This window comes from Bombina bombina, chromosome 7 (assembly GCF_027579735.1).
Source record: "Bombina bombina isolate aBomBom1 chromosome 7, aBomBom1.pri, whole genome shotgun sequence".
Lineage (NCBI taxonomy): Eukaryota > Metazoa > Chordata > Amphibia > Anura > Bombinatoridae > Bombina > Bombina bombina.
Genome location: NC_069505.1, coordinates 555347489 through 555366736, shown reverse-complemented (window position 1 = coordinate 555366736; position 19248 = coordinate 555347489). Strand labels below are relative to the sequence as shown.

The following is a 19248-nucleotide window of genomic DNA, read 5'->3' as shown; positions in this document are numbered from 1 at the left end:
GTTTTGTTATAAAGATAAAGTTATTAGACCCAGAATAACTACAAGTCCCAGAGATCCTCAGGAGAGCCTGACAGGATGCTGAGGTGAACCAATCAGATGCCAAACAAAAGTCACATGACACAGCTCTTGTCGCACAGGAAATGTTCAGCCTCAGATCTGCATGAGGTGTTTTATGTTACTGACAGTTAACCCCTTACCTACTGATCTGTACTAATAATGTGTTTATATGTTACTGACTCACAGTTAACCCCTTGTTGTGTGTGTAATTAGTAAGGGTTAATAAAACCAGCTAGGGGAGGCTGAGGTTAGAACACACACTGCTGGGGCCTTGGTGAGACATTGTTTTATCATCTCTTGGCCATTACCTGTAACTTATAGATAATAGAGACCAGCAGAACTTCTAATAAATTACTTATGTTTATTTCAGATCCAGAACCACAAAGACAAACAATGTTTTGTTCCTTACATGACATCTTAACTACAGTACAGGTGACATAATCAGCTGATCAGTAACCATGGTTACTAACATACAAATCACTAATTGATAGACTGTATGGCCTGTAACTTCCTCTTTACAGAACATATTAGGTATATTATTGTCCTAATATATAATTAGGTGTATTAGTGCCATCTAGTGTTTAGAAATAAAATTACAACAAAGATATAAGGAAACACTGAATTGACTCTCTTTGTCTTAGTGAATAAAAACTTGCACATCAGTTAAGATTTGTACTTAAATGACTGCACCTTATTACAATCAGTGCTCATCTAAGAGAATGTGACCCGTCTATTACCTTATTTACTGAAATCATAGTGAGCTCTCTTAATCTTAGTGAATAAATAATCGCACTTTAGTTAAGGTTTTTACATAAACAAATGCATCTCATTACATGTAGTGCTCATCTAAGGAGAGTGGGGTGGTCTATTTCATTGTTCATAACCATTAAAATTACATAGTGAGCTCTCTAAAGATTAGTGAATACAGAGTTACACGTTGGTTAAGTGTTTTACATAAATAAATTGCACTCAGTGCTTATCTAAGGAAAGGGGACCATGTGTTTGCTTTGTGATTTTCCATTTTAACTGTAACACATTGTGGCTGCACTAAGGTTGCACCTCGGTCAGGTTTTCCTAGACACTTATGAGTTACACAGGCTGCAGGGAGAAACATGAATAGTGCTGGCCAGGATCCCTATTTGTGTGCTATCCAGGGGTGCAATTCTTGTTCCCCTCTGCACATCTTGCAGCTCGTGTAACTCATAAGTGTCCAGGAAAACACATGGCCGAGGTGACAACCCCTAGGATGCACCTTTGTGAACTGATTACAAACCAGGGCTGAAAGATCTCTGTCTTTTATATTAGACTTGTGTTCATTGATTCTGTCCCATATTCTACAGGTTGACTTCTCTATATAAATTATACCACATGGGCATTTAATAAGATTGCCACAAAGTCAGTATTACAGCTAAAACATACAAATGTTAAAGGATTACTTTCTGTTATAATTTTTAAGCTAAACAACTCACATATTAAAGTTAATAAACATTAATTAAAACCTACTGACCTATATTTTCTCCAAAACGAAGTTTCATAACGTTCTAAAAGTTATATCTTTTATTCGCCGATGATGTCACGTTATCATGCCCACTATTTTCAGCACTGCATGTTCAAAATACTTAAACCAATAACTTTGTGTTTAAAGCGCCATTTTGAAACCTAGGTATTGCAAACGTATTGGTACAGAGCAAAGGATACCCACGGAGTGGGTTTGGAAAACAATTACATTTGCAGACAAGATTTCTGATATACGGTAGAGATATGTTAATGAAATGCTATTGATAAAAAGCGTATTTGGGGTAGTTAGTTAGTAACAGGCATAGAAAATATTTACTTACAGTGGCCCTTTAAAATTTTTACCTATTTTTGGGTAATAGAAATGTGGATCTTTAATCATATTGTTACCATGGCAACAACACAAACATGTATAACAGACACGTTTAGGTAAAGCTAATAATGTTTGTTGTCCTTTATCACCTGATCCAATGTCAGCTCTAATGAGATGATCCCATAAATTACCTGCTTGCTTATAGGCTGGCATAGGTGGGCACTGAAACTCCTTAACATCAGGGTTACAATCCCTTAATATACCCCTAATTATCTTAGCGATTTGATGACTATTATCATTATATTCAGAGACAAAGACAGCTCAGTTGCCAGTTTTATTTTTTGCCCTGTTTATATTATAGAACAGTGCTTCTTAATTCCATTCCGCAGGGCACACTAACAAGCCATATTTCTCCTACATTGGTGTATCCGGTCCACGGCTTCATCCTTACTTGTGGGATATTCTCTTCCCCTACAGGAAGTGGCAAAGAGAGCACACAGCAGAGCTGTCCATATAGCTCCCCTCAGGCTCCGCCCCCCCAGTCATTCTCTTTGCCGCTCTGAACAAGTAGCATCTCCACGGGGGTGGTAAAGAGTATGTGGTGTTAGTTGTAGTTTTTTATTTCTTCTATCAAGAGTTTGTTATTTTAAAATAGTGCCGGTTTGTACTATTTACTCTACAGCAGAAAGTGATGAAGATTTCTGTTGAGAGGAGTATGATTTTAGCACCAGTAACTAAAATCCATTGCTGTTCCCACGCAGGACTGTTAACCAGAGAACATCAGTTGGGGGGAACAGTTTGCAGGCTTATCTGCTTCAGGTATGATCAGTCATGTTTCTAACAAGACCATGTAATGCTAGAAGACTGTCAGAAATTCCCTCTGGGATTGCTAAGCCATTTTTTTTTTCTTTTCTAATAAACTCTGTATAAAATGATGGCTTATATTTAGGGCTCTATGCTGGTTGACACTATTGTGGGCTTTAAAATCGATTGCTTTTTAGCATGTTTTTCACTATAAATAAGGTGTTTTTTCAGACTTTAAAACACTTTTGGGGTTTAATTTCGGCCTGGCACTTATTTGGACACCTAAATCTAGTCAGAAAGGCCCCTCCACTCTAGAATGAAGAGGGAGGAGGCCTAATCTTTAGGCCTAAATTGTGCAGTTGTTTTTGCCTAGGCAATCCATGCAGCTTCATGTGGGGAGTCAAGAGGCATCATAAAAGACTCCAGGGAGGCTTATTTCCTGCTAAAATAATCCCTAATGAAGGTAAAAGGCTACAGTGAAATCTGTGGCTAGTACTGTAGTGTGTTAACTGGTTAATAACTGTTATTAACTCCGGTTTGGGCATTAAGGGGTTAATTGATCTGAAAATTTGTGTGCAATCTTTTCAAAGCATTAAGACTCTGTGGTGAAAATTTCATTAAAATCGGATGTTTATTTCATGGTTTTTTGATATTTCAGTAAAAAAGTGTGCTTTTTAATTATTTAAAGAGACAGTAACGTTTTTGTCAAAAATAATTTTTATTGCATTATAGTTCTGTTTAAGTCTGTTAAACATGTCTGAGTCTTCAGATAGCCTATGTTCTGTATGTCCAAAGGCCAAGGTGGTTCCCCCATTAAATTTATGTGTGAAGTGTGCCATAGCGTCCAAACAGCTTAAGGACAGTACAATCACACTTAAAAATATAGCCCAAGATGATTCTTTAGCTGAAGGTAGTGAAAATAGCTTGCTTTCCTCTCCTTCTGTGTCAACACCAGCTATGCCCGCGCAGGCGATGCCCAGTACATCTAGCGCACCAATTGCGATTACTATGCAACAGTTAGCAGCAGTAATGGATAATTCTATCGCAGCATTTTTATCCAAACTGCCAGCTTTCCTAGGAAGCGTGATTGCTCAGTTTTAAATACAGAAAATGAGCAAGTAGACGCAGAGGATAATTTATCTGTAGTGCCCTCACATCAATCTGACTTGGCGGTGAGGGAGGGCTTGTCTGAGGGAGAAATTTCTGACACAGGAAAAGTTTCTCAGCAGGCAGAGCCTGATACCATAGCATTTAAATTTAAGCTAGAACACCTCCGCGCTCTACTTAAGGAGGTCCTGGCTACTCTTGATGATTGTGACCCTTTGGTGGTCCCAGAAAAATTGTGTAAAATGGATAAATTCTTAGAGGTCCCAGTACACACTGATGCGTTTCCGATACCTAAGAGGGTGGCGTATATAGTGAATAAGGAGTGGGAGAAACCAGGTGTACCTTTTGTTCCCCCTCCTATATTTAAGAAAATGTTCCCCATTGTTGACCCCAGAAGGGACGCGTGGCAGACGGTCCCTAAGGTAGAGGGGGCAGTTTCAAAGCTAGCTAAGCGCACAACTATACCAATAGAAGACAGTGGCGCTTTCAAAGATCCTATGGATAAAAAATTAGAAGGTTTATTTAAGAAAATTTTTGTTCAACAAGGTTTTCTTCTTCAACCAATTTCTTGCATTATTCCTGTAACCACTGCAGCTGCTTTTTGGTTTGAGGAATTAGAAAACTCGCTCCAGAAGGAGACTTCTTAGGATGAAGTCATGGATAGAATTCACGCCCTGAAGTTGGCTAATTCTTTCATTACAGATGCCGCTTTTCAGTTAGCTAAATTAGCGGCGAAAAATTCTGGTTTCGCAATAGTGGCGCGTAGAGCGCTTTGACTAAAATCGTGGTCGGCGGATGTGTCGTCCAAAACAAAATTGTTTAATATTCCTTTCAAGGTAAGACCCTATTCGGGCCAGAGTTGAAAGAAATTATTTCAGATATCACTGGGGGAAAGGGCCATGTCCTTCCACAGGATAGACCTTTCAAAGTTAAAAATAAGTCTAATTTTCGTTCCTTTCGCAATTTCAGGAACGGACCGGCTTCTACCTCTACAGCCACTAGGCAAGAGGGTAACGCACGCCAGCCCAAACCAGCATGGAAACCATTGCAAGGCTGGAACAAGGGTAAACAGGCCGAAAAACCTGCTGCTGCTACCAAGACAGCATGAAGGGGTAGCCCCCGATCCGGGACCGGATCTAGTAGGGGGCAGATTTTCTCTCTTTGCTCAGGCCTGGGCAAGAGATGTTCCGGACCCCTGGGCACTAGAAATTGTCTCTCAGGGGTATCTTCTAGAATTCAAGGACCTTCATCCAAGGGGAAGGTTCCACTTGTCTCGCTTATCTTTAGACCAGATAGAGAGACAGGCATTCTTACATTGCGTAGAGTACCTTTTAAAAATGGGAGTGATAAACCCAGTTCCAACAGCAGGACAAGGACTGGGATTTTACTCAAACCTGTTTGAAGTTCCCAAAAAGGAAGGAACTTTCAGGCCAATTCTGGATTTAAGGATCCTAGACCAATTACTCAGAGTTCCATCATTCCAAATGGAAACCATTCGGATTACCAGTTCATGGCTCTTCCCTTCGGATTGGCCACTGCTCCGAGAATTTTCACAAAGGTGCTAGGGTCCCTTCTAGCGGTGCTAAGGCCATGGGGCATTGCAGTAGCACCTTAACTAGACGACATTTAATACAGGCGTCGTCTTTTCACAAAGCAAGGGCTCATACGGACATTGTTCTAGCCTTTCTAAGGTCTCACGGGTGGAAGGTGAACATAGAAAAAAGTTCTCTGTCCCCGTTCACAAGGGTTCCCTTCCTGGGAACAATAGACTCGGTAGAAATGAAAATCTTTCTGACAGAGGTCAGGAAACTAAAACTTTTGAACACTTGTCGAGTTCTTCAATCCATTCCTCAACCCTCCATAGCTCAGTGCATGGAGGTAACAGGACTAATGGTTGCGGCAATGGACGTGGTTCCTTTTGCTCGAATTCATTTAAGACCATTGCAACTGTGCATGCTCAAACAATGAAATGGGGATTATGCAGATTTTTCTCCCCAGATTCAGATGGACCAGCAAACCAGAGACTCACTCCTCTGGTGGTTGTCTCAGGATCACCTGTCTCAGGGAATGAGTTTCCGAAGACCGAAGTGGATCATTGTCACGACCGACGCCAGCCTCTTAGGCTGGGGTGCGGTCTGGAAGTCCCTGAAGGTTCAGGGTCTATGGTCTCGGGAAGAATTTCTTCTCCCGATAAACATTTTGGAATTGAGAGCGATATTCAATGCGCTCCAGGCATGGCCTCAACTAGCGGAGGCCAAATTCATCAGTTTTCAGTCGGACAACTTGACGACTGTTGCGTACATCAATCATCAGGGGGGAACAAGGAGTTCCCTGGCGATGAGGGAGGTATCCAAGATCATCAAATGGGCAGAGGATCACTCCTGCCATCTATCAGCAATTCACATCCCAGGAGTGGACAACTGGGAAGCGGATTATCTGAGTCTTCAGACTTTCCATCCGGGGGAGTGGGAACTCCACCCGGAGGTTTTTTGCTCAGCTGACCCAGCTATGGGGCATTACAGATCTGGATCTGATGGCGTCACGTCATAACTTCAAAGCTACACGTTACGGGTCCAGGTCCAGGGATCCCAAGGCGACATTGGTAGATACCTTAGTAGCGCCTTGGTCGTTCAATCTAGCTTATGTCTTTCCACCGTTTTCCCTTCTCCCCCGGCTAGTAGCCAGGATCAAGCAGGAGAAGGCTTCGGTAATTCTAATAGCTCCTGCGTGGCCACGCAGGACTTGGTATGCAGACCTGGTGAATATGTCACCAGGAAAATTTACCATAAGATATGGCGGAAATATCTTTGCTGGTGCGAATCCAAGGGTTACTCATGGAGTAAGATTAGGATTCCAAGGATACTATCTTTTCTCCAAGAAGGATTGGAGAAAGGTCTGTCAGCTAGTTCTTTTAAGGGACAGATATCTGCTCTGTCTGTTTGGTTACACAAGCGTCTGGCAGCCATGCCAGATATTCAGGGTTTGTACAGGCTTTAGTCAGAATCAAGCCTGTCTACAGACCTGTGGCTCCTCCATGGAGTCTAAATTTAGTTCTTTCAGTTCTTCAAGGGGTTCCGTTTGAACCTCTACATTCCATAGATATTAAGTTACTATCTTGGAAAGTTTTGTTTTTTTGTAGCTATTTCTTCTGCGAGAAGAGTTTCTGAATTGTCTGCTTTGCAGTGTAATTCACCCTATCTGGTGTTTCATACAGATAAGGTCGTTTTACGTACCAAACCTGGTTTTCTTCCAAAAGTGGTTTCCAATAAGAATATCAACCAGGAAATAGTTGTTCCTTCTCTGTGTCCTAATCCAGTTTCTAACAAGGAACGTCTGTTACACCATCTTGATGGGGTTCGTGCTTTAAAGTTTTATCTAAAAGCAACTAACGACTTCAGACAAACATCGTCCTTGTTTGTCGTCTATTCTGGCAAGAGGAGAAGTCAAAAGGCGACTGCGACCTCTCTGTCTTTCTGGCTGAAAAGCATCATCCGGTTGGCTTATGAGACTGCTGGAAGGCAGCCTCCTGAACGAATTACAGCTCACTCTACTAGAGCTGTGGCTTCCACATGGGCTTCCAAGAATAAGGCTTCTGTTGAACAGATTTGTAAGGCAGCGACTTGGTCTTCACTGCATACGTTTGCCAAATTTTACAAATTCATTACTTTTGCTTCTTCGGAGGCTATTTTTGGGAGAAAGGTTTTGCAAGCAGTGGTGCCTTCCGTTTAGGTTACCTGACTTGTTCCCTCCCTTCATCCGTGTCCTAAAGCTTTGGTATTGGTTCCCACAAGTAAGGATGAAGCCGTGGACCGGATACACCAATGTAGGAGAAAACAGAATTTATGTTTTCCTGATAAATTTCTTTCTCCTACGGTGTATCCGGTCCACGGCCCGCCCTGGAATTTTGGTCAGGTTTAAATTTATTTTTTGTAAACTACAGTCACCACTGCACCTTATGGTTCTCCTTTTTCTCCTAACCGTCGGTCGAATGACGGGGGGGGCGGAGCCTGAGGGGAGCTATATGGACAGCTCTGCTGTGTGCTCTCTTTGCCACTTCCTGTAGGGGAAGAGAATATCCCACAAGTAAGGATGAAGCCGTGGACCGGATACACCGTAGGAGAAAGAAATTTATCAGGTAAACATAAATTCTGTTTTTCATGATATCAAAACTAGAACAGATCAGTAACCATGGTTATTATCCTGTCCTCCCCCCAAGGTAATCCTGAAAATCCAGCCTGTTAGTGTGTCCTGAGGACTGAAATTGAGAAACACTGTAAAAGAGTATATGGATTTTGTTAACAAACTCAGTATGTTCTTGTATTAAAGACAGTGGGAATCACCTATTCCTACAAAGTGCCCCATTTCTTGCAATCCCTCTGCAGCCAATATTTATTCAGATTCTATTTAGATGAACTCATAGCATTTAACTATGTGATGGGTGAGCACTATTATATTGCAATAGGCTATTACAGTCTAGTTATTTTCTGATCTACATGTAATGTATCCCGTTTTCTTTTCCCCCAGGCTTTGTTTAAAAAATAACAACATGAAATGAAAAAGGAAATTTATGCTTACCTGATAAATTGATTTCTTCTACGATACGACGAGTCCACGGATTCATCCTTACTTGTGGGATATTATCCTCCTGCTAACAGGAAGTGGCAAAGAGCACCACAGCAGAGCTGTATATATAGCTCCTCCCTTCTCTCCACCCCCAGTCATTCGACCGAAGGTATAGGAAGAGAAAAGAAAAGCTAAAAGGTGCAGAGGTGACTGAAGTTTTGAAAACAAAAATATAATCTGTCTAATATGACAGGGAGGGCCGTGGACTCGTCATATCGTATTAGAAATCAATTTATCAGGTAAGCATAAATTTCCTTTTCTTCTACTAGATACGACGAGTCCACGGATTCATCCTTACTTGTGGGATACAATACCAAAGCAACAGGACACGGATGAATGGGAGGGACAAGACAGATACCTAAACGGAAGGCACCACTGCTTGAAGAACTTTTCTCCCAAAAATAACCTCAGAAGAAGCAAAAGTATCAAATTTGTAAAATTTGGAAAAAGTATGAAGGGAGGACCAAGTCGCAGCCTTACAAATCTGTTCAACAGAAGCATAGTTTTTAAAAGCCCATGTGGAAGCCACCGCTCTAGTAGAATGAGCCGTAATCTTTTCAGGAGGCAGCTGTCCAGCAGTCTTGTATGCCAAACGGATGATGCTTTTCAGCCAAAAAGAAAGAGAGGTAGCCGTAGCTTTTTGACGCCTACGCTTCCCAGAATAAACAACGAATAGGGAAGATGTTTGACGGAAATCCTTTCTCAGAGGCAGTTTCCACGGTGGCAGAGATGACATGTCCACTAGATCTGCATACCAAGTCCTGCGTGGCCACACAGGTGCTATCAGGATTACTGAAGCCCTCTCCTGCTTGATTCTTGCAATCAGACGAGGTAGGAGAGGAAATGGAGGAAACACATAAGCCAGGTTGAATGACCAAGGTACTGCTAGAGCATCTATCAGTATGGCTTGGGGATCCCTTGATCTGGACCCGTAACAAGGAAGTTTGGCATTCTGACGAGATGCCATCAGATCCAATGCCGGTGTGCCCCATTGACGGATCAATGTCGCAAACACCTCCAGATGGAGCTCCCACTCCCCTGGATGAAAAGTCTGACGACTTAGAAAATCCGCTTCCCAGTTCTCTACTCCTGGGATATAGATTGCTGATAGATGGCAAGAGTTAGTCTCTGCCCATCAAATTATTTTGGAAACCTCTATCATCGCTAGAGAACTCCTTGTTCCCCCTTGATGATTGATATATGCTACAGTCGTGATATTGTCTGACTGGAATTGTATGAACTTGGTCAAGGCCAACTGAGGCCACGCCTGAAGTGCATTGAATATTGCCCCCAATTCCAGAATATTGATTGGAAGAAGAGACTCTTCCGGAGTCCAAACACCCTGAGCCTTCAGGGAATTCCAGACTGCACCCCAGCCCAAGAGGCTGGCATCCGTCGTCACTATAATCCATACTGGTCTGCGGAAGCACAGACCCTGGGACAGATGATCCTGTGACAACCACCAAAGAAGAGAGTCTCTGGTTTCTTGATCCAGATTTATCTGAGGAGATAAATTGGCATAATCCCCATTCCACTGTCTGAGCATGCACAGCTGCAGTGGCCTGAGATGAAAGCGTGCAAACGGAACGATGTCCATTGCCGCTACCATTAATCCAATTACCTCCATACACTGAGCCACTGATGGCCGAGGAATGGACTGAAGTGCTCGGCAAGTATTTAGAATCTTTAACTTTCTGACCTCCGTCAGAAATATTTTCATGTCTACCGAGTCTATCAGAGTTCCCAGGAAAGGAACTCTTGTCAGTGGAACTAGTGAACTCTTTTCTATATTCACCTTCCAACCGTGAGTTCTTAGAAAAGCCAACACGATGTCCGTGTGAGATTTGGCTAGATGGTAAGTTGACACCTAAATCAAAATATCGTCCAGATAGGGTGCCACTGCTATGCCCCGCAGCCTTAGAACCGCCAGAAGGGACCCTAGCACCTTTGTGAAGATTCTGGGAGCTGTGGCCAACCCGAAAGGGAGGGCCACAAACTGGAAGTGTTTGTCCAGGAAGGCAAATCTGAGAAATTGGTGATGATCTTTGTGGATAGGAATGTGAAGATACGCGTCCTTCAAATCCACGGTGGTCATATATTGACCCTCCTGGATCATCGGTAAAATTGTTCGTATTGTCTCCATCTTGAACGATGGGACTCTGAGAAATTTGTTTAGACATTTGAGGTCTAAAATCGGTCTGAAGGTTCCCTCTTTTTTGGGAACCACGAACAGATTTGAGTAAAACCCCTGCCCCTGTACTAGTTTTGGAACTGGACAGATTACACCCATGGTATAGAGGTCTCCTACACAGCGTAAGAACGCCTCTCTTTCTCTTGTAAGGTGTATCCAGTCCACGGATTCATCCATTACTTGTGGGATATTCTCCTTCCCAACAGGAAGCTGCAATAGGATCACCCACAGCAGAGCTGTCTATATAGCTCCTCCCCTAACTGCCACCTCCAGTCATTCTCTTGCAGCTCTCGACAAGGGAAGTAGCTAGAGATTTGTGGTGACTTAGTGTAGTTTATCTTCAATCAAAAGTTTGTTATTTTTAAATGGTACCGGCGTCGTACTGTTTTTACCTCAGGCAGAAATTAGAAGAAGAGTTTTGCCTGAGGTTTTTGATGATCTTAGCAGGTTGTAACTAAGATCCACTGCTGTTCTCACACATAACTGAAGAGTATGGGATAACTTCAGCTGGGGGAACGGCCTGCAGAATTAACTGCCCTGAGGTATGTTCAGTATATTTTTTTCTAGAGAGATGATAAGAAGTCTAGAAAATGCTGACAGTGCCTGATATATTTAAGGTAAGCCTGATTGCAGTGATTTAACAAACGACTGGCATCATGCTTGCAGTAAAGGGTAATATTCATGTTACTTGCTCTTATGGCTTAGTATGTTAAACGTTTACAGGATTTATAAAGAACGTTTTTTACTAAGGGTGATAAATCTTTATTTGGGGCCTAGTTTTCCACATGGCTGTTATTTTACTCCTAGGAATAGTTTTTTAAGGCCCTCTGACTTTGAGTGCATGGTGGGAGGGGCCTATTTTTGCGCTCTAATTGCGCAGTAGTTTTTAAATTCTGAGACATCCAGCTTCCCTGAAGGAGTCCCCTGTCATATTGGACCTCTGTAAAGGGTTTTTTGTGCCAACAAAAGTCGTTTTATGGGAAGGTAGGAGCCACAGTAGAGCTGTGGCAGTTTGCTTGTGACTGTTATAATGGTTTTACCGTTTTTTTGCTTTGTTTTTGAGCCTGAGGGGTTAATCATCCATTTGCAAGTGGGTGCAATGCTATTTTAGTGTATTATATTCACTGTAAAAATTTCGTAGAGTTAACTGCTTTTTTCACTGTTTTGCAGTTTTTGTGTTTGTTTTTTTCCCTTAAAGGCACAGTACCGTTTTTTATATTATGCTTTTTCACATTAATTAAAGTGTTTTCAAAGCTTGCTGGTCTCATTACTAGTCTGTTAAACATGTCTGACATAGAGGAAACTCCTTGTTCATTATGTTTAGAAGCCATTGTGGAACCCCCTCTTAGAATGTGTACCAAATGCACTGATCTTACTATAAGTTATAAAGACCATATTCTGGCTTTAAAAGATTTATCACCAGAGGAAACTGACAAGGGGGAAGTTATGCCGACTAACTCTCCCCACGTGTCAGAACCTATAACTCCCGCTCAAGGGGCGCCAAGTACATCTAGCGCGCCCATTGCGTATACTTTACAAGACATGGCGGCAGTTATGAATCATACCCTTAGAGAGGTATTGTCCAAACTGCCAGGGTTGCAAGGAAAGCGAGACAGCTCTGGGGCTAGGAAAAATACAGAGCTCTCTGACGCTTTAGTAGCTATGTCTGATATACCCTCACAATGTGCAGAAGCCGAGGCAGGAGAGCTTCTATCTGTGGGTGAATTTTCTGACTCAGGGAAGACACTTCAACCTGATTCTGATATGTCTACATTTAAATTTAAGCTTGAACACCTCCGCGTATTGCTCAGGGAGGTTTTAGCAACTCTGGATGACTGTGACGCCATTATAGTCCCAGAGAAATTGTGTAGATTGGATAAATACTATGCAGTGCCTGTTTACACTAATGTTTTTCCAATACCTAAGAGGTTTTCAGAAATTATTACTAAGGAATGGGATAGATCAGGTGTACCGTTCTCTCCCCCTCCTGTTTTTAAAAAGATGTTTCCCATAGATGCCGCTACACAGGACTTGTGGCAAACGGTCCCTAAGGTGGAGGGAGCAGTCTCTACCCTAGCGAAGCGTACAACTATCCCTGTCGAGGACAGTTGTGCTTTTCTAGATCCAATGGACAAAAAATTAGAGGGTTACCTTAAGAAAATTTTTATTCAACAAGGTTTTATTCTCCAGCCCCTTGCATGCATTGCCCCTGTCACTGCTGCTGCGGCCTTCTGGTTTGAGTCTCTAGAAGAGGCTCTACAGGTAGAAACCCCATTGGATGATATCCTTGACAAGCTTAAAGTTTTTAAGCTAGCCAATTCATTTGTTTCTGACGCCGTTGTTCATTTAACCAAACTAACGGCTAAGAACTCAGGTTTTGCTATTCAGGCGCGTAGGGCGCTATGGCTTAAATCCTGGTCAGCTGACGTTACTTCAAAGTCTAAGCTTCTCAACATTCCCTTCAAGGGGCAGACCCTATTCGGGCCTGGACTGAAGGAGATCATTTCTGATATTACTTGAGGAAAAGGTCACGCCCTTCCTCAGGATAGGTCCAACAAATTAAGGACCAAACAGACAAATTTTTGTGCCTTTCGAAACTTCAAGAGTGGCGCAGCTTCAACTTCCTCTAATACAAAACAAGAGGGAAATTTTGCCCAGTCCAAGCCGGTGTGGAGACCTAACCAGGCTTGGAACAAAGGAAAGCAGGCCAAAAAACCTGCTGCTGCCTCTAAGACAGCATGAAAGATCAGCCCCCGATCCGGTAACGGATCTAGTAGGGGGCAGACTTTCTCTCTTCGCCCAGGCTTGGGCAAGAGATGTCCAGGATCCCTGGGCGTTGGAAATTGTGTCCCAGGGATATCTTCTGGACTTCAAAGCTTCTTCCCCAAAAGGAAGATTTCATCTCTCACAATTATCTGCAAACCAGATAAAGAGAGAGGCATTCTTACATTGTGTTCAAGACCTCCTAGTTATGGGAGTGATCCACCCAGTTCCAAAGGAGGAACAGGGGCAAGGCTTCTATTCAAATCTGTTTGTAGTTCCCAAGAAAGAGGGAACCTTCAGACCAATCTTAGATCTCAAGATCCTAAACAAATTTCTCAGGGTCCCATCCTTCAAGATGGAGACTATTCGAACCATCCTACCTATGATCCAGGAGGGTCAATATATGACTACCGTGGACTTAAAGGATGCTTATCTTCACATTCCGATACACAGAGATCATCATCGGTTTCTCAGGTTCGCCTTCTTAGACAGGCATTACCAGTTTGTGGCTCTTCCCTTTTGGTTAGCTACGGCACCAAGAATCTTTACGAAGGTTCTGGGGTCACTCCTAGCGGTCCTAAGGCCGCGGAGTATAGCAGTAGCCCCTTACCTAGACGACATTCTGATACAGGCTTCGAATTTTCAAATCGCCAGGTCCCATACAGACATTGTTCTGGCATTCCTGAGGTCTCATGGGTGGAAAGTGAACGAAGAAAAGAGTTCTCTGTCCCCTCTCACAAGAGTTTCCTTCCTAGGAACGCTAATAGATTCTGTAGAAATGAAGATTTACCTGACAGAGGCCAGGTTGTCAAAACTTCTAAATTCCTGCTGTGTTCTTTATTCTACTTCTCGCCCTTCAGTGGCTCAGTGTATGGAAGTAATCGGCTTAATGGTAGCGGCAATGGACATAGTGCCGTTTGCCTGCCTACATCTCAGACCGCTGCAACTCTGCATGCTCAGTCAGTGGAATGGGGATTACACAGATTTGTCCCCTCTACTAAATCTGGATCAAGAGACCAGGGATTCTATTCTCTGGTGGCTATCTCGGGTCCATCTGTCCAAGGGTATGACCTTCCGCAGGCCAGATTGGACAATAGTAACGACAGATGCCAGCCTTTTGGGCTGGGGTGCAGTCTGGAACTCCCTGAAGGCTCAGGGCTCGTGGACTCAGGAGGAGGCACTTCTTCCGATAAACATCCTGGAACTAAGAGCGATATTCAATGCTCTTCAGGCTTGGCCTCAGCTTGCTGCGGTCAGGTTCATCAGATTTCAGTCGGACAATATCACAACTGTAGCCTACATCAACCATCAAGGGGGAACAAGGAGTTCCCTAGCAATGTTGGAGGTTTCAAAAATAATTCTATGGGCAGAGGTTCACTCTTGCCATCTATCAGCTATCCATATCCCAGGAGTAGAGAACTGGGAGGCGGATTTTCTAAGTCGACAGACTTTTCATCCGGGGGAGTGGGAACTCCATCCGGAGGTGTTTGCGCAGTTGATTCAACTTTGGGGCAAACCAGAACTGGATCTCATGGCGTCTCGTCAGAACGCCAAGCTTCCTTGTTACGGATCCAGGTCTAGGGATCCCAAGGCAGCACTGATAGATGCTCTAGCAGCGCCTTGGTCCTTCAACCTGGCTTATGTGTTTCCACTGTTTCCTCTGCTCCCTCGTCTGATTGCCAAGATCAAGCAGGAGAGAGCTTCGGTGATTTTGATAGCACCTGCGTGGCCACGCAGGACTTGGTATGCAGATCTGGTGGACATGTCATCCCTTCCACCATGGACTCTGCCGCTGAGCCAGGACCTTCTACTTCAGGGTCCTTTCAACCAACCAAATCTAATTTCTCTGCGTCTGACTGCTTGGAGATTGAACGCTTGATTTTATCAAATCGGGGTTTCTCCGAGTCGGTCATTGATACCTTAATACAGGCTCGAAAGCCTGTCACAAGGAAAATCTATCATAAGATATGGTGTAAATATCTTCATTGGTGTGAATCCAAGGGTTACTCATGGAGTAAAGTCAGGATTCCTAGGATATTATCTTTTCTCCAAGCTACTAAGGATTTCCGTCAAACATCTGCATTGTTTGTTGTCTACTCTGGACAGAGGAGAGGCCAAAGGGCTTCAGCAACTTCTCTTTCTTTTTGGTTAAGAAGTATAATCCGCTTAGCTTATGAGACTGCTGGCCAGCAGCCTCCTGAAAGGATTACAGCTCATTCCACTAGAGAGATGGCTTCCACATGGGCTTTTAAAAATGAGGCTTCTGTTGAACAGATTTGTAAGGCGGCGACTTGGTCTTCGCTTCATACTTTTTCTAAATTCTGCAAATTTGCTTCTTCGGAGGCTGTTTTTGGGAGAAAGGTCTTACATGCAGTGGTGCCTTCCGTTTAAGCGCCTGCCTTGTCCCTCCCTTCATCCGTGTCCTATAGCTTTGGTATTGGTATCCCACAAGTAATGGATGAATCCGTGGACTGGATACACCTTACAAGAGAAAACAAAATTTATGCTTACCTGATAAATTTATTTCTCTTGTGGTGTATCCAGTCCACGGCCCGTCCTGTCATTTTAAGGCAGGTGTTTTTAATTTTTAAACTACAGTCACCACTGCACCCTATAGTTTCTCCTTTCTCTTGCTTGTCTTCGGTCGAATGACTGGAGGTGGCAGTTAGGGGAGGAGCTATATAGACAGCTCTGCTGTGGGTGATCCTCTTGCAGCTTCCTGTTGGGAAGGAGAATATCCCACAAGTAATGGATGAATCCGTGGACTGGATACACCACAAGAGAAATACATTTATCAGGTAAGCATAAATTTTGTTTTTTGTCTGGTCTACAGACAAACGTGAAAGATGAAATCTCCCTCTTGGGAGAAAATCCTTGAATTCTAGTCGATACCCCTGGGCCACTATTTCTAATGCCCAGGGATCCTGAACGTCCCTTGCCCAAGCCTGAGCGAAGAGAGAAAGTCTGCCCCCTACTAGATCCGGTCCCGGATCGGGGGCTGCCCCTTCATGCTGTCTTGGTAGCAGCAGCGGGCTTCTTAGCCTGTTTATCTTTATTCCAGGTCTGGTTAGGTCTCCAGACTGACTTGGATTGTGCAAAATTCCCCTCCTGCTTTGTGGCGGAGAAGGAAGCAGAGGGTCCACCTTTAAAGTTTAGAAAGGAACGCAAATTATTTTGTTTAGCCCTCATTTTAACAGTCTTGTCCTGAGGAAGGGCATCACCCTTACCTCCAGTAATGTCGGAAATGATTTCCTTTAGTTCAGGCCCGAATAGGGTCTTACCTTTAAAAGGAATAGCTAAAAGTTTAGATTTTGATGACACATCAGCAGACCAAGACTTAAGCCATAACGCTCTACGCGCTAAAATGGCAAAGCCTGCATTTTTAGCCGCTAATTTAGCCATTTGAAAAGCGGCATCAGTAATAAAAGAATTAGCTAGCTTGAGAGCCCTAATTCTATCCAAAATATCATCCAATGGGGTCTCAACCGTAAGAGACTCCTCTAGCGCCTCAAACCAAAAAGCTGCTGCAAAAGTAACTGGAACAATGCACGCTATAGGTTGAAGAAGAAAACCCTGATGAATAAACAATTTCTTTAAAAGACCCTCTAATTTTTTATTTATAGGATCTTTGAAAGCACAACTGTCCTCAATAGGTATAGTTGTACGCTTAGCCAGGGTAGAAATAGCTCCCTCCACCTTAGAGACCGTCTGCCAGGAATCCCGAATGGTGTCAGATATGGGAAACATTTTCTTAAACGTAGGAGGGGGAGAGAACGGAATGCCTGGTCTGTCCCATTCCTTAGTAACAATGTCCGAAATCCTTTTAGGGACTCGAAAAACATTAGTGTAAGTAGGAACCTCTAGATATTTATCCATTTTACACAATTTCTCTGGTGGTATTACAACAGGGTCACAATCATCCAGAGTCGCTAAAACCTCCCGGAGTAACAGGCGGAGGTGTTCAAGCTTAAATTTAAAGGCCGTCACGTCTGAGTCCGTTTGAGGGACCACATTTCCTGAGTCTGAAAGCTCTCCCTCAGACAGCAATACCCCTACCCCCAACTCAGAACACTGTGAGGGTACATCGGAGATGGCCAATAAAGCATCAGAGGGCTCAGCATTTACTCTAACACCTGACCTACTGCGCTTACCCTGTAAACCTGGCAGTTTAGATAATACCTCTGTAAGGGTAGTAGACATAACTGCAGCCATATCTTGTAGGGTAAAAGAATTAGACGCACTAGAAGTACTTGGCGTCGCTTGAGTGGGCGCCTACCTGCCCTCAGGGGTCTGAGAAACCTCACTATCACTTTGTTAGGCTATGTCTTCAACTTAGGCCCACCGGAGCTGGAGCTTGCGGCCTCCATCTGAAAATCAACTGCGCAACTGAGGCGCGAAATTAGGCCCCGCCCATCCAATACGATGTCTCTCTGCCTAGTAAAAACCGCTGTAAAGCGGTATAGGAACTAGCCATGTGGGGTTTTCTGTATTCCCCAAAAACACTATAAGCCATGTGAAACCCTCCAGTGCCATCAACAATAAAAAACGTTTCCTCATAAAAATGTCATATTGCCCTTAAAGCATAAAAACGTTTCCTCTCAAAACGTTATGTTACCAGTGTCAAACATGCTTGCATTTTTAGCCCATAACATACAGGTCCCAGTAATACCCCTTTCATACATGTAGGATTACTGCTTACCCCTTCCCTCATGGGAACTATGTCAGCCAGTTCTGAAATACCACAGTCTCTCCAGAAAAAAATGACTGAACATACCTCAATGCTTGTAGCATGAACAAAACGTTCCCCACACTGAAGCTTCTCAAGTACTCCTCAGCCATTCTGTGGGAACTGCTCCGGATCTTAGTGACAACTGCTAAGATCATCAACCTCCAGGCAGAAATCTTCCATCTGCTGCCTGAGGAAAAATAGCACTCACCGGTACCATTTAAAATAAAAAAGTCTTGCTTGAAGAAAATAAAAACTATCATTTTATCACCTCTTTCACTTTACCTCTTCCTATTACTAGTATAGGCAAAGAGAATGACTGGGGGTGGAGAGAAGGGAGGAGCTATATATACAGCTCTGCTGTGCTGCGCTTTGCCACTTCCTGTTAGCAGGAAGATAATATCCCACAAGTAAGGATGAATCCGTGGACTCGTCGTATCTAGTAGAAGAAATACAATTCACTGGGAATTTTGAACAATACAACACAATAACAGAATAACAAAGTTACATAATAATAAGATAACATTTGTCCAGTTTAACAAACATCATAATGTAGTTTTCACCTACTGATAGTAAAACTGATAGTAGCACAACACGCTACTGCATCATCTACGTATATTTATTTACCTCTTCTTGTTAATGCCAAAGGGCTTCACCTCTTACTGGCTAAGTGTTTATCAGGGTCAGTCACAATATGGTGCTCTAGATAAGATTCCCATAGAGATTGGAAAGTAAGAAATGTGTCCATGGTCTGGTGTTTACAGTAATGAAATCTAATTTAATGGGGCGGAGCGTAGCCGTGCAGGAACATGGCTGCACTTTAGAGTTGCTCCGTGGCAGATCTCTTACCCTCATCTCCACTAAGATATATACTAAGGGCAAACACACCCTAGACCTCTAAGATGACCGGCTGACCACTCGCCACTCACAGAAAAAGCCGACAGCTTGCGCCCACAGACCCAGAGACATTGTGATCTCGGAGCGGCCCACCACGCAGCACACGCGCACCAGAAAGACTCAGCCGGAGCCTGCTACATGACCGCAAACCCCATCGCTGCACCTCATAAAACCGGAGCGACCGGACCTCAGAAGCTGGACGTAGTGGTGAGTCGGGAGGGGTTCCCGGAAGCTGCCAGACCGCTAGATAGA

At 43.4% G+C, this 19248-nt stretch overlaps 1 protein-coding gene across 1 annotated transcript in view; it reads left to right on the top strand.

Moving 5' to 3' along the window:
- LOC128636564 (class I histocompatibility antigen, F10 alpha chain) overlaps nt 1-19248 on the top strand; it is a gene marked incomplete at its 5' end in the record, with an annotated part of 196160 nt that overhangs the window by 891 nt on the left and 176021 nt on the right.